Source organism: Protopterus annectens, chromosome 7.part0 (assembly GCF_019279795.1).
Source record: "Protopterus annectens isolate FY-2018-M chromosome 7.part0, PAN1.0, whole genome shotgun sequence".
In the NCBI taxonomy this organism is placed as follows: Eukaryota; Metazoa; Chordata; order Ceratodontiformes; family Protopteridae; genus Protopterus; species Protopterus annectens.
Genome location: NC_056739.1, coordinates 1843442044 through 1843456404, shown reverse-complemented (window position 1 = coordinate 1843456404; position 14361 = coordinate 1843442044).

The following is a 14361-nucleotide window of genomic DNA, read 5'->3' as shown; positions in this document are numbered from 1 at the left end:
CACAAGACATCTACAACAACTGGAAAGGCCACATAAATACCTCACAAAGAGGATTACTGGCCTCAAACAGATGCCCTACGCAGACCATCTCAAAAAACTCCAGCTTTACTCCATCGCATATCTCCTACTCAGAGGTGATCTCTGCCTAACATACAAAGCTATGTCAAACCCAGAGTTGTTGGACATGCTCCACATAAAGAAATCCCAATCCCTCCGAACTACACGCTCTAGGGATCTAAACCTTGTCACCACAATAAACAGAACATGCTGGAGGGATAGATTCCTGTCCCAGAGACTTCCCATACTCTGGAACAAACTACCTATCTTTATCATACAAAGCTCCTCATTAACACTCTTCAAGAAAAATCTTGATAATTGGATGGGAAATAGGAAATTCCCCCAGCGGATCACCTCTGTTGCTCTACTCAACTGGGGCACAGGAAAATAATTTTCTTGGGTGGTGAAAGCCAGGCTACCTTTTAGTCTAGGCTTACATAGGCCCTAGGGCCAATAGCCTAGTACCTACCTATGAACCTGTGAATCTATGACATTTAGATCATCTGATTTTCAGTGTTTATTAATTTCAGTGTGGAGTAAGGTTGATGAACATGTGTCGATCATATTGTACTTGACATTTCAATTGTTTGACTTGGTAATATAGACCCAAATAATGTTAGGCATAGAATAAACAGAACACATTTAGAAAATGATGCATCTATTTTCTGCAAAGATCATTCAGCCCCTATGAAACAAGATGATGCCACTGACAACTCTGGAATTCTGGATGCAAGTATCCAGCAATCTGAGGATCCAGTTTATTTAGAAGGAAACAAAAAATGAAAGAAAGAAGAAGTTCACAACAAATAACAAAGAAGAAAAACAATTGATTTAGGACTGTAAAGGAAACAGAATACATAGTAAAAAGGACACTGCTTTGTTATGTAACACACAGGTTACAGGAAATGATGATATTTTTCTATCAGAAAACCATTCTACAGAAAAAGGCATCATCTCTCCAATAGAGAAGGTAGAAAAAAAGAGGCAAGAGGCAGGTGAAAAGGAAGAAATCAAAATTGAATGTGGAAGGATTGAAGAACATTACTGTAAGAAAAAAGAGGAGAAAGACAGATATTGACTACATGATTCAAGCTGTGGATTTACAACACCAGCTGCATGAGAATTTAATACACAATAAAATAGTACGATTAATAAGACTAATAGTGGTGAAGATCTATCCTTTGTAACAATTGATAGAGCAGGTATTACTGTATTAGAACCTGAAGGTTCTTCAGAGCTGGCCAGCAAAGATATTGTTGTAATTGGAGCTTCAGTTATTAGTGGAACTGATACGTATATTTGCAGAGATAATAATGAACATCGAATGGTGTTATGCTTGCCAGAAGCAAAAATAGATGTGAGACAAGCCTTGGAACACCTTAGTGTAAGGAAGTATGGCTCTGTTTTTATTCATGTTGGTACAAATGATGTCGCCCCCAAGGATTCTCTGACTGTTAGTAGGGAACTGACAGTCCTCTTAGATAGTATTGCTTGTGCTGATGTTGGGACGTATTTTTCACAAATCACCTGTAGAAAGGATAGTCATGTCACTGCGAATGAAAATATTTTTTGGGTAAGTACCTACATGGAAAAAATGTCCTGTTTTAAAAAATGGAAATGTGTAGAGCATCCAAGCCTTGTTTTGGGCACATGTGTTCAGACAGGATGGTGTTCATTTGTCTAGATCAGGGAAGAGAATTTTTGCAGCAGATATTTTGCAATATTTGACAAACACTAGACAGGATTTTTTCTATGTCGAAAATTTAACAGCCCACAGATAGTAACATTTGATGCCTCTCTGATGGTTGTTAATGCTAGGAGCATTAATAATAATGTTTTTTATTGGAAGATCTGCTACGTTCCCACAAGATTGATGTTGTTATTCTTTGTGAAACATGGTTAAAGAACAATGACTGGAAGACAGTTCGGTCAAGGTATAAATGTTTTTACTGTAATAGACATTCTAATAAAAAATCAGGAGGGGGTGTTATGATAGGGATTAAAGATAGTTATGAGACCTGGGATTATTACATGTTCTATGATAACACCAACACTATAGACTGTGTAACTGTGACAATAAAGACAACCCTGGAACATATAACAATTGTTGGGGTGCATAGACCACCAAAGTCAAGTGCAGATGACCTAGAGGAAATCATACATTTCTTGCATGAAACCCAGGAGGGAAGAATAATATTACCTGGGGACTTAAATTTACCAGAAACAGACTGGAATAATATTGATTCTACAACATTAGTAAGGAAATTATTCACAGCATATATTCAGGAACAACAATTGCTTCAGATTGTAAAAAAAAAAATACCAAGGGACAGAACATACTAGACATTGTTTGTAGTCCCAAAGAAATTATTGTAACTTCAAGTCAAGTTTTGCCACCACTGACGTGCAGTGATCATGGGGTTATAAAGGTTAATTTGTTTCTAGATAATTCTGCCAAACTTGAAATCTAAGCCAAGGCACAGAAGGTTAATTACAGATTATATGGAAGCAAAACAGTCACTATGTAAAACTAACCGGAGTGAGGTGTTCAGTGGAAAAACTGCAGATGGAATGTGAAAAGTTTTGAAAGAGAAATTAAGTGCAAAAAATCAAAAATATGTTTAACATCAGGATCTATGTATTCAACATCAGGCGGATATATTTCCATAAGGACAAGGTATCTGATTAAGGTGAGAGGCAAAAAATATAAGAAATGGAAGAGAGGTCGAACTACAACTTTGAAAACTGAAATAAAAAAGCTGGGCAAACAGAACAAACAGATTAAGCATAGTGTGAGACAAGATCAAGAAAAGTTTGAAGAAAATGTATATAAGATATTGAGCATAATAGAAAATCTTTTTATAGATACATAAGATATGGAAGGAGTAAAGACACACAAACTAATAAACTGTGCAGATTCTAAGATTTATTCTCAGACACAACATATTATAGATATATTTACAAAATATTATGCAAAACAGTTTGGCTCCACAAAAGGGGTGGCAAGTTGCACTAGTGACATCCAGGTAACCCCAGATACTGGAATCAAATTAGGTTATATCGAAAAAGAACTGCACAAACTGGATCAAAACAAAGCACAGGGAGGAGAAGGAATTAGTAACAATGACCTGAGAACATGTCAGCAAGAACTTACAGTACCATTATATCTATTATTCACTAGGTCATATAAATATGGGGAGATTCCTCAAGATTGGATACATGTGCTTATTAAACTTGTCTTTAAGGGAAAGAGGAATAGGACAAACCCAGAATCATATAGACCCTTAAGTCTACTTTCATGTTGTGGAAAAATAATGGAGAAGATAATATTGGATAAGTTATTATCAGAACATGGTTAGACTGGGACTTGAAACCATATATCAGCATGCATATGTTGAAAACAGATCCAGTATCACCTGTAACATGATGTTCTATAACAATATAATAACAGCTATAAATGAAAAATTGTGCTGTGATGTAATTTATATAGCTTTAACTTCAGCATGTGACAGGGTCATACATATAACATTGATCAATACATTTGTACAACTATGTATTGATGTACTCTTGATAAGATGGATAGCTGCATGGCTTACAAATAGGACATGGCAAGTATCATACAACAACTGAACAGGTGAAATCCATGGTTACAGTTAGAGTGTCCCACAGGGCTCTGTCCTAGGCTCTTCCTAGTTTAGATTGTATCTTTCAGACCTAACTTTTTCATCTGAGGTGTTCTACACTTTATATGTAGATGACCTGAAATTGGGTAAACTGATTACATGTGTTACAAATAAAATAAAAAATAAATAACTGCAAAATAACTTGACTAAATTGACCATTTTTGGCACAGGAGAATAATATGCTGATCAATACATCAAAAACTAAGCATGTGAGATTTGGTAGGTATAAACTGAAAGGTGAATATTTAATACAGCACACTGATTGAAACTGTAGACTTATTTAAGGACCTGGGTATATGGGTAGATTCAGCTATGAGTTTTTCTAATCATATCAACCAATTGGTTAATGATAGTCATAGAACTATAGGTTATATAAAAAGATTTATAAAGTCTAGGATATCAAAAATAATGAAGACATTGTTTGTTAGTTACATTAGACCCAAACTTGAGTATAGAATAACAATATGGAAACCCTATAAAAAAACAAGCATGAGTAAACTGGAAAGAGTACAGCGGAAATATACCAAGGACTTCCATGGATGTGGAAATTTAAGTTATTATGAAGGACTAAAATATCTGAACTTGCACAGTGCCTCTTACAGATAGCTAAGAGATCTTATTCAGGTGTATAGGGCATTTAGTGACAACTACCTCTGGGAATGTTTGGAGTTAACAAAAAGTACTAGAGAATCATCAGACAACCTATGTAGAAGATTCTATAGGAATGAGAAGTGTACTAATTGGTTCTCTAACAGAATAGCTGATGCATAGAACAGACTACCAAATTACATTAAAGCAAGTACTAGTTTAGATATTTTTAAGAACAGCCTGGATACTTATTATGGGAACAAGTGTTTTGATGTATTAGCGAGTTAGAAGGGCATTAATGTCCATGCTTGAAATATTTGTATGTATGTATGTATGTATGTATGTATGTATGTATGTATCTATGTGTGTCAGGGTTGAAAACATTGGAGTTTAAGGATAATCTGGAAAAACATGGTGAATGAGGTCAGGAGCAGGTAGCAACTGATGGTCAGCTGCAGGATAGGAAAAAGAAAAGGCATTTCAATGTGTTATGGGATATTGGAGTATTGTGTTTTTCTTGTTTGCCAAACTATTGGCCACAATAGTCATAGAATCACATTTCAAATGATTTGCAAAATGCTGCCTTAACAGTTCCTATTAGACCTGAGGGCACTTGTCACATCTTGCTAGACAGGTCAGAGTTGCACAGAGATATGAGTGCTATATAAACTTCATTGCCTAAATGTGTTAATACCCTGAGATGGTGTAACCTGAAAGGTATACTATGGTATGTTTGAAATCAGGATTGCAGTAAATCTATACATTTATTTTCAGGCAGATCCAATTTACTGTATCTCACAGATTTAGCATCAGTCTAACTGTCCATATTTCAAATATTTTATCCAGACATTATTTACATGTAAAATTTAAAAAGAACATCTGAACTTGGCTAGTGTTTGCAATACTTTCATGTTTTTCTGATGTGTAGTTTGCACATTGAGTCAGTTTCCCCTACTACTGGTCAGACTTAAGTGGCTGATTGTCATTTCCTGTCTCACACTTGCAAAAACATCAGTGTTCTTACAGTTAATGAGTTTAGACTTTTTAGATTCATAGTGGAAAACATTGAGCATAGCACCATTGTGGGTACTTCAACCATATTTTAACATATATGCTATCTCACTCAAACCCTGGTCAGTATTTATATCACATGCTCAGGTTCTCAGAAAAAACGTACTTCATTATTTTATATGATTTGTTAAAGTGTGACTGAGGCTTGTGGTTAAGAAACTGTATTATCATTATTTTATTACAGAAAAAGAATGTGTGTTTCAAGGTGCAGTACTTAGGCAAATATTTTGCCTCTGTAAAACATTTCAGAAGTATTAATGTGGGTATGGTATTGGGCTGTACAATAAAATCTAGTGCATGGGAAGATATTTTCTATCTGGGAAACAAAAAAATACTTCTGGAATGGAGACTACATTAGGGCATGGTACATCACCAGAAATGTTACCTTTACAGAACATTTAAGAAGGTCTTGTATGGGGATAGATGATGCTGTGCATCAAGGTGTGAAGTGTATATTTGCAGAATATTCCAGAAGGGATGGTGTGGGTTGAGATGGTCTATACATTACAGTGAAGAGCTTGACAAGATATTTTGTGTTTGTAGAATTCAAGAAAGACTCATGTGAGTGAAAGTAAACTCAGAATGCTTTTGTATGTTTGTGTTTTTCTACCATATGATAATCTTAAAGGTCTGACTGGCCACAGCAGATAAGTTATTTGCTGCTTCATCTATCATAAGCATTTGTTCATTTGTTGTATATAATACTGTGTTCTGCAGATTGCCTACCAACCACCTGGCTGCAGTAACAGAAAGTGTAGAGAAACATGACAAAGAAGATTCAAAGGTTTGAAAACAAGAGCTACTCTGAAAAATGAAAGGAGTTAATTTGCTCAGTGACCCCTAGACTAGAAAGGGATTACTGCTATCACCTTTAAAGCCATGTCAGACCCAGTTGTTTGTAAATCTTTTCCTAGATCATACAGCTGGAGATGCTAATGATAATAAAGTGGGATTGATATATTACACTACATCTTCTACACATATAGAATAAGTTCCCCATGGTAGTAAAACTAAACTCATCCTCTAAATGAGATGTTAAACTCATCTGCTTGAATTGGTGGAAGCTCAGGTAGATGTAAAATATCCCACGACACCAATCAAAAATAGTAGGTGAAGTTCCCAGATGCCCTGGTCAAATTTCCACTAGTAGTTTAAATACCACCTTGGGTCTTCTCTGTAAAGAGTCTAGTGGGACTAACCTGGTCAATAAAAGATAAATAAAATAAAGGCCACTTACTGTCACAATCTAATCTTGTAATCCTGATTGAGAGAAAACTCACGAAAACTTAATTTCATCAAGTTGTCTACTTTTCTACAGAAATGATATGAATCCATAGGATGTTTATATTAGTTGGGTGTGGGTGTGGGCATTGCCCCTAGAAATATAAGCTGAAGATCCTGCAAAAACCCTGGGATGGCCCACTTTTGGTGATCTGCTCTCACACTGAATTTGCCCTAGACGTTTAGTACCAAATTCTCTTAGTGTGTGCTTACTTGCTTATTTTTTTACTTATTTATTTATTTATTTTGGGGGATGGCACCCATGCAGAAATTTGCTGTATGCTTGTGCATTTTGGAAGGAATACCAGCAGAATGGTGCTGTGCATTCAATAAGCTTTTGTGTTGGGGTGTGTGTATTGAAACATATATACGTTGGATAAGGTGGGAGGGAAAATGCATTTCTTTCCCTTATTTTTACTGTGTTGTGTGTTTACCTGTTGCTGTTTTTGAAAATATGGGGAATGAGTATTTCTGTTGTTTGTTTAACTTCTGCTTGTCTGTGTGAGAGAATACATGTTTGTGCTGCATGTTTATATGCATGTTTCAGTTTTATGGGGTGAGGATTGCAGAAAGTTGCATGTTCTATAGCCTAACTATATTCTTTGAGTGTATGTGTGTGTGGAGGGGAAATAATTTGCTGCAGAATACTGCAGTGTGCTTAACTGTTTACGAGATGAGAGACATACAAGCTGGTGTAATGTGCTTACCTTATTTTTTCAGTGATCACATAAAGATTTTGCTACTGTGTATTCACTTTATGTTCCTTTTCATGATGTTGAGAGAGGAGACATGTTTTTGTGTGCATAGATTCCTTTTTATAAGGGTTAATACATTCTGTTATTGTGTACTTTCCAACTATTTTGTAAGGGGGGACATGTATATTACCTTTTTTTGGGAGGGGGTTACAGATGTCTTGCTATGTGGTTCAGTGCTGCTTGAGGTATTCCATGCTTTTTGGTGTTGTTTGTTTCCTTGCTGTTCACATGGTGGAGTGAAATATGAGGGGCACATGCATATTGCAGGTATGTGCTTGACTGCTGTTTATGGGTGTGGGTCAGACAGTATTTATGATAAGTAATCATGTGCTATTTTGGAGGTTATCTCAGCCATGTCTGTGTTGAGTGTTTGCATACTTTTTGGAGGGTATCACTTACATCTTGAGTGTTTGTTCTTATCTGCTATTGTGACTGGCCTCATGTCTATGGTAGCACTTGCCTGGTTGTTGCGGTAGACATATTTCTGCTTTCTTTTTATCTGATGTAAGAGATAATGATTGTTTCTTAGGATGAATGAGAAGAAATGTGACAGTTTTTGTTTAAATTTCTTGTGTTGAGTCCCCAGGTACTTTTTTTCCACAGAGGACATTGTTTTTCACCATGTGCCATCTATAGCTGGGTGAGTATTGCAGTCATAAAGTATGGCTATCATTCTTGTGAGCACAATACTTTCAGCCACATTTACCTCACATGGGTGTTTCCATGTTATCTCAGTATGCTTTTTGCTCACTCATTTGTCAGCTCGCATACCATGATACAGTGATTGGCTACACTTTTTTGTAAAACTGTACATCCTGATTTCTTTTTTTTTTTCCATAATAAATCTTTATTGTTATATTATTTTCAAACACAAATAAGAACAAAAATAACATATATTCACAAATCAAGCATTAACTAATATCACTAATAACCACACTCTATATACAATATTTACAAGAATGCTTCCATGTAATACAGTTAAATATAAAAAAGCATAAGAATAAATGCAAGTAATAGACAGTTGATTACTAAATTCTCTCCACACACATAAATAATTATTAATATTTCCAAGTTGAAAATACTATGCTAGTATAATATTAAAAATCTGTTCCCAAATTTTTGGATTATTAACATTTTTATTTTGTGGGTTTAATAGTAATTTATCAGCCAATATATGTTTTGTCGCTAGAACTCTAAAGTTCTGCCATGAAGTTTTAGATGGGTCTAACCAATCTGAAGCTATATAAAGCTTCATTAATAGAAAAATATTAATATATATATAATAATTTGTGATTTAGGGATCTCTCTCGGGGGAATATGCAGAATCATAAATTTCCATGATAACGTTGTACTCTGGTAACCCACCTTTTGAAGTTGGATCTTAAGGGAATTCCAAAGTTTGAAAATACATTTACAACTCCAGAACATATGAAGAAGATCAGCTGGTTGAGTCTTACAGTATGGACAAGTTGGTGAATTTTTGGGATTAAATTTATGCAGGGTAAGACGTGTATAATATGCATTGTTCCAAATCATCAACTGGATATATATTAATTTTTGAAGAGAAGTAGATTTGATAGTCAAGTCAATTGCTTTTAACATATTACTTCTATCTGTCAGTAAGATTTTCTCTTCCCAGTAGTTTGATAACAAAATTTTATCATGAAATTGAAATTCTTTAATTAATTGATTTGCTGTCGTGATATATTTAAGATCCTGTTGGAGAGCTTGCCACAACAAAGAGCATCTATTAATAACCTCTTCTTCCGGTTTAAAACTTTTAAAATAGCTTATAGTGAGTTCTCTAATTTGCCTCAGAATAACCAGATAATTTTTAGGTAAGTTAAGTTCTTGTCTTATTTGGTTGGTCGAACTGTCAAGATGTTTATATATATCAATCAAAGTTAGATTAACTATCAATGGAAACTTGTTGAGATCAATTAGTTGATTATTCAATTTTAAATTAGGATTCTTATGAAAGGGTTGAAAAACCATCATATGTTGAACCAAATCTAATAAATGAAATAAATTATGTAAAGAGAGTATGTTCATTTTGATGTGTTCAATAATCCCATAGAATTTCAATGTATCCTTACCTAAAAAAAGTATTGCTTTAGGATTGATATTTAACTTTAGAATATATTTATAATTCAGAACTACCCAAGGTGGTGTCCACTTAGTATTATTTATATCATAATTGGCAATTCTTAAAATTCTATTAGAATTTACAATTAAATAATACATTTCAAAATTAGGTAATTCCAGACCTCCTCTATTTTTTGGGGTCATTAATATATCATAAGATATCCTGTTTTTCTTTGGTTCCCAAATGAATTTAGCCAATTCTTTATGACTCCGTTTAAAAAACGACTTCGAAAGTAATAAATTGGCTGACCTAAAAATATACAGTAATCGTGGTAATATGTTCATTTTGATGATTGAAACTTTTGCTAATATTGGCAGTCGTAAATTTTTCCATCTCCCAAAATCAGAAATTATTTGTTCCCAGATTGCTTTATTATTATTATTATTATAAAAGTCTTTATTATCAGTAGAGAACTCAATACCTAGATATTTAATATTTTCTTTAAATGATACCTGTCCCACTAAGGGCAATAATGAAAAGGGTTTAGGTGTCTTTAAAGGGAAGATATTGTTTTTTTTCAAGTTAATTTTATAATTAGACACTTTTGAGAACTCAATAACAGCCTTCAATAATTTTTCAGTATCTGATAATGGAGATGCACAATAAATGCTAAGATCGTCAGCAAAAGCTGCCATTAATATTTTAGTTCCATAAATTATTGGGACATTATGATAAACATTTTGTTTAATATATAAAAACAATGGTTCAAGATAGATATTAAATAATAAAGGGGACAAAGGGCAACCCTGGCGTGTTCCAGTCTTAATCTGTATTGTTTTAGAGAAGTTTTTATTAATGTACAATGTAGTATAGGGATTACTATATAATATTTGTAACATTTGGACAAACGCATGTGATATATTAAAATACGGTAAAAGATCAAACAATAAATTTGTATCAACCCTATCAAAGGCTTTCTGGGCATCAATTATAAGGGCATAAATATTTAAACTATTTTGCTTAGCATGCTCTAACATAGTATGTAGTGTGAGTGTATTAGCACTGGTTTGTCTACCTGCCATAAAACCAGTCTGTTCTTTAGAAATGATATGAGTCATGATTCTCTTCAGTCTAGATGCTATAATAGAGGTTAGAATTTTCATGTCTACATTTATTATTGATATTGGTCTATAATTATCCGGATTTTGAGGATCTGAATTGGCTTTATGTATAAAAATAGTTTTTGAGGCGTTAAGGTGTGGATCATTAATTTTATTCCTAATTATGTAGTTAAACACAACTGAAAGTATCTTACCAAAAATATCTGCAAATTTTTTATAAAATTCCACTATCAAGCTATCAGGACCTGGTGATTTATGTGATTTCATATGCTGAATTACATATACTATTTCTTCTTCAGATATCGGTTTAACCAAGTCATTTTGAATGTCCTCTCCTATTGTTGGAAACTTAATTGACTGTAGAAATTGTTCATAATTCCTGTTAGGGGTCATATCCTTTTGTCCAGCATAAATATTAGTGTATATTTTCTCAAAGATATTAAGAACCTCCTCAGTTTTAGAATATATTTTATTATTAAATTGTATTTCCGAAATCTGCATGATTGGTTTTGTTTGATTAATGATCCTAGCTAACGCTCTTGATGGTGTTTGAACATGACTGGCATACCTCACTAACGTCTTGTACTCTTGAAATGTTAATCTACTATTCTGAAGTAAAAAAAGATCCTTTTGACATTTAATCAGTTCCTTCTCTGTTTGCTCATTAAATCTCTAATCAGTTCTTAATCAAGTAATTTAATTTTTATTTCTAAAGTTTGAATATCTTTGTTTAATATCTTTTTATAATAAGATGCTTTTTGCAAAAGTGCCCCTCTTATTTGAGCTTTAACTGTTGCCCATTCAATATCTGGGGCAAATTGTTGTTTCCCTAAACCAATCAATAAGTCTTTCAGGTACTTTGTAATTTCCAGTATTATATCCTCCTTATTCAATAGATTTGGATTAAGAGACCAATTATAACCTCTTTGTCTCAAAGTATCTTTTACCCCCTTGGTAAAACTCAACGAAATTTTAGAATGGTCTGATATATAACGGGCATGTACCATAACTGTAGGTTCTAGATTGATCAATACTCTTGAAATCAGGAAGAAATCAATTCTGGACCAAATTTTATGACATGGGGAATAAAAGGTAAAGTTGCTTGTACTATTATTGTTATTCAGATAATGAAATGGAACATATAATTGAAAGTCTCCTTTAAGATCATTCAGTGCTAATAGAGCATGCTTGTTAAATGCTCTTTGTGGACAAGATCTATCCAACTTCGGATTCTAGTAGGTATTCCAATCACCTCCAACAATTACATAATATCTATCAAATTGTGTTAAAATTTAATATAGTGATGCTATAAATAGCTGTTGGTCATTATAGGGAGCATATATATTTAAAAGTAAAATAGGTTTATCAAATAAGGTAGACGAAAGAATAACATAGCACCACCGTCCATTTTTATCTGTATTAGAATCTAATACCTTTTCCTTGTATTGATCTTTAATAATTATGGCTACCCCAGCACTATTTGACTTACCTTCAGATACTACTACTTCTCTAATCCATTTATTTTTTTTAACATCACCCCATTGATCATTCATTAAATGCATTTCTTGGAGTAGGATAAACCACGCCTTAGCCTGCAACAGTACATGTAACACCAGTTTCCTCTTCTTCAAGTTCTGGAGCCCTTTAACATTCCATGAATCTACTTCCCACATTTCAAAGATTCACTGTAAGATGAAAGTTTTGGAGAGAGAGCATGGAAAAAACAAAAAACAGTAAATTCAAAACCATACATAATCTGGAAGCAATCCTTATATCCCGTCCTCAACCAGTGCATACCCACTCTAACCCCAGACCAGGAGATGAATAGGTCCTGTATAATATAAAATGACAAAGGGTTTAAAAGAAACAACAGATATAAAAACACCACAATGTAAAATTTCACTACGACAAAGCCTAAACCAAACATTCCCTAACAAACACTGCCATAAACTGCATCTCTTTGGTTAATTACTATTTAAACAAATCAAATTAAAAATGTAACAGTAGTACATGTAAAAAGAATAAAGTAAAAAAAAAATAATGCATTTTCAGTAGGTTATAATAATGCACTTTCACTATAATAATGCACTTTCAGTTGGATTAGCTATCTATACATAAACCACATGCATTAAAAGAGAGAAGAGAAAGAAAAAAAACATACTAATATATAACCCTATATTAAAGCAAATAGACAGCAAATTTATTAATATCCTTTGTTATACATTCACCTTATACTAGTTTCATAATAAAGCAAGCTTCTAACTAAATCAAATAACGAAAATAACACAAAACATTAAAAACTATGCTGACAGGTTAAATAAACATTGCTAAATCCCTGCACCCTCTCTAAATAATATAACTACAAAATGTTGACTGAAAGTTAATAAATGAAGTTCCTAACAAGTTCCTATGTGCTTAAATTACTATAGAACAGTGTTATTTAATGTTAAATAAGCAAGAGAGTGTTTAAAACAGTTCTCTTCGGTTTTCCAAACCAGGAAGTAATGTAAAATGCTCGCGACGGGGGACCACTTTTGCAGATGGATTTCTGGAAGTGCCACAACGAAATCTACACTCTCAACAGCATTTTAAGCACTTCCTGTCTTCCTCCTCATTGAAAACAGTTCGTAGAAGCCATAAAATGTCAGGAAACAAGTGCATGAAATCAAGATAAGGAAAAGCAAACAGTTTTATTGCTCAGGAATAGGCCTAAGCTTCACAAATGCAAACAAAAGATTACCCAGTCCTCGAAGCACAGTAAACATAGCAGTATACCAGTCCCATCAAAAGTTCAATTCACGTCTCTGATGCAGGTAAAGTCTTGAAAATTTTAAGGAACAGATTTCTTGCCTCATTTTTGGTGGAAACAGAATGTTTAGCCCCATCCACTGTGAATATAAGCATATTAGGATATTTCATTTGAAACTTCATTTGTTTGTCAATAAGAAATTTGCAGTAAGGAGACAGAGACTGTCTAGCCTGTCTGATTTGTATAGGTAGATCCTGTGTCAGAGATATTTTATTGTTTTTCCACATAATATAGCCTCCACCTTGTTTTGCAGTAATAAGTATTCTATTTACATCTTGATAATTAAGCAGTTTAACATTCACAGGTCTAGGAAAATTTGATGCTTGCACCTCTCTCAAAGCTCTGTGTGCTCTTTCCACGATGATTTGTTTCACAGTATCAGAATCATTTAAAAGCACTGCAAATATTTGTAGTATGGATGGAATCAGTGCATTATACTGAATGGATTCAGGAATCCCTCTGACAATGATATTGTTTCTCCTGGATCTTGCTTCTAGGTCTGTAAGCTTACTTTGTATAGCCTGTATATCCACATCATGCAGATTAGTTTTTTTTTCCAGTAAAACTAATTTGTTCTCAGTATCAGAAATTCGAGCCTCCGTCTTACCCATTCTTTCCAGCAACTGAGTACATGAAATTCCAAATGATTGTATTTGACAAGTCAGTTCTTTTAAAGCTTCTTGTATAGGCAGAAGTGCAGTTTTGATACCCTCCATATTTAAAGCTTGATCAGCTTTAGTTTTAGTCCCTAGTTTCTGTTGTTCCTGTGCTTTAGTAATTTTTTGTCGTTTAGTAGTCACATCTTTTTCTGGTGATTGCAATTCTGATAATTTTGTTTTAGTCGTAGTTATATCCATGCTTTTGTCTTCTTTTGACATCTTATTGGAACATAAAAAGTTGCAATATAAAA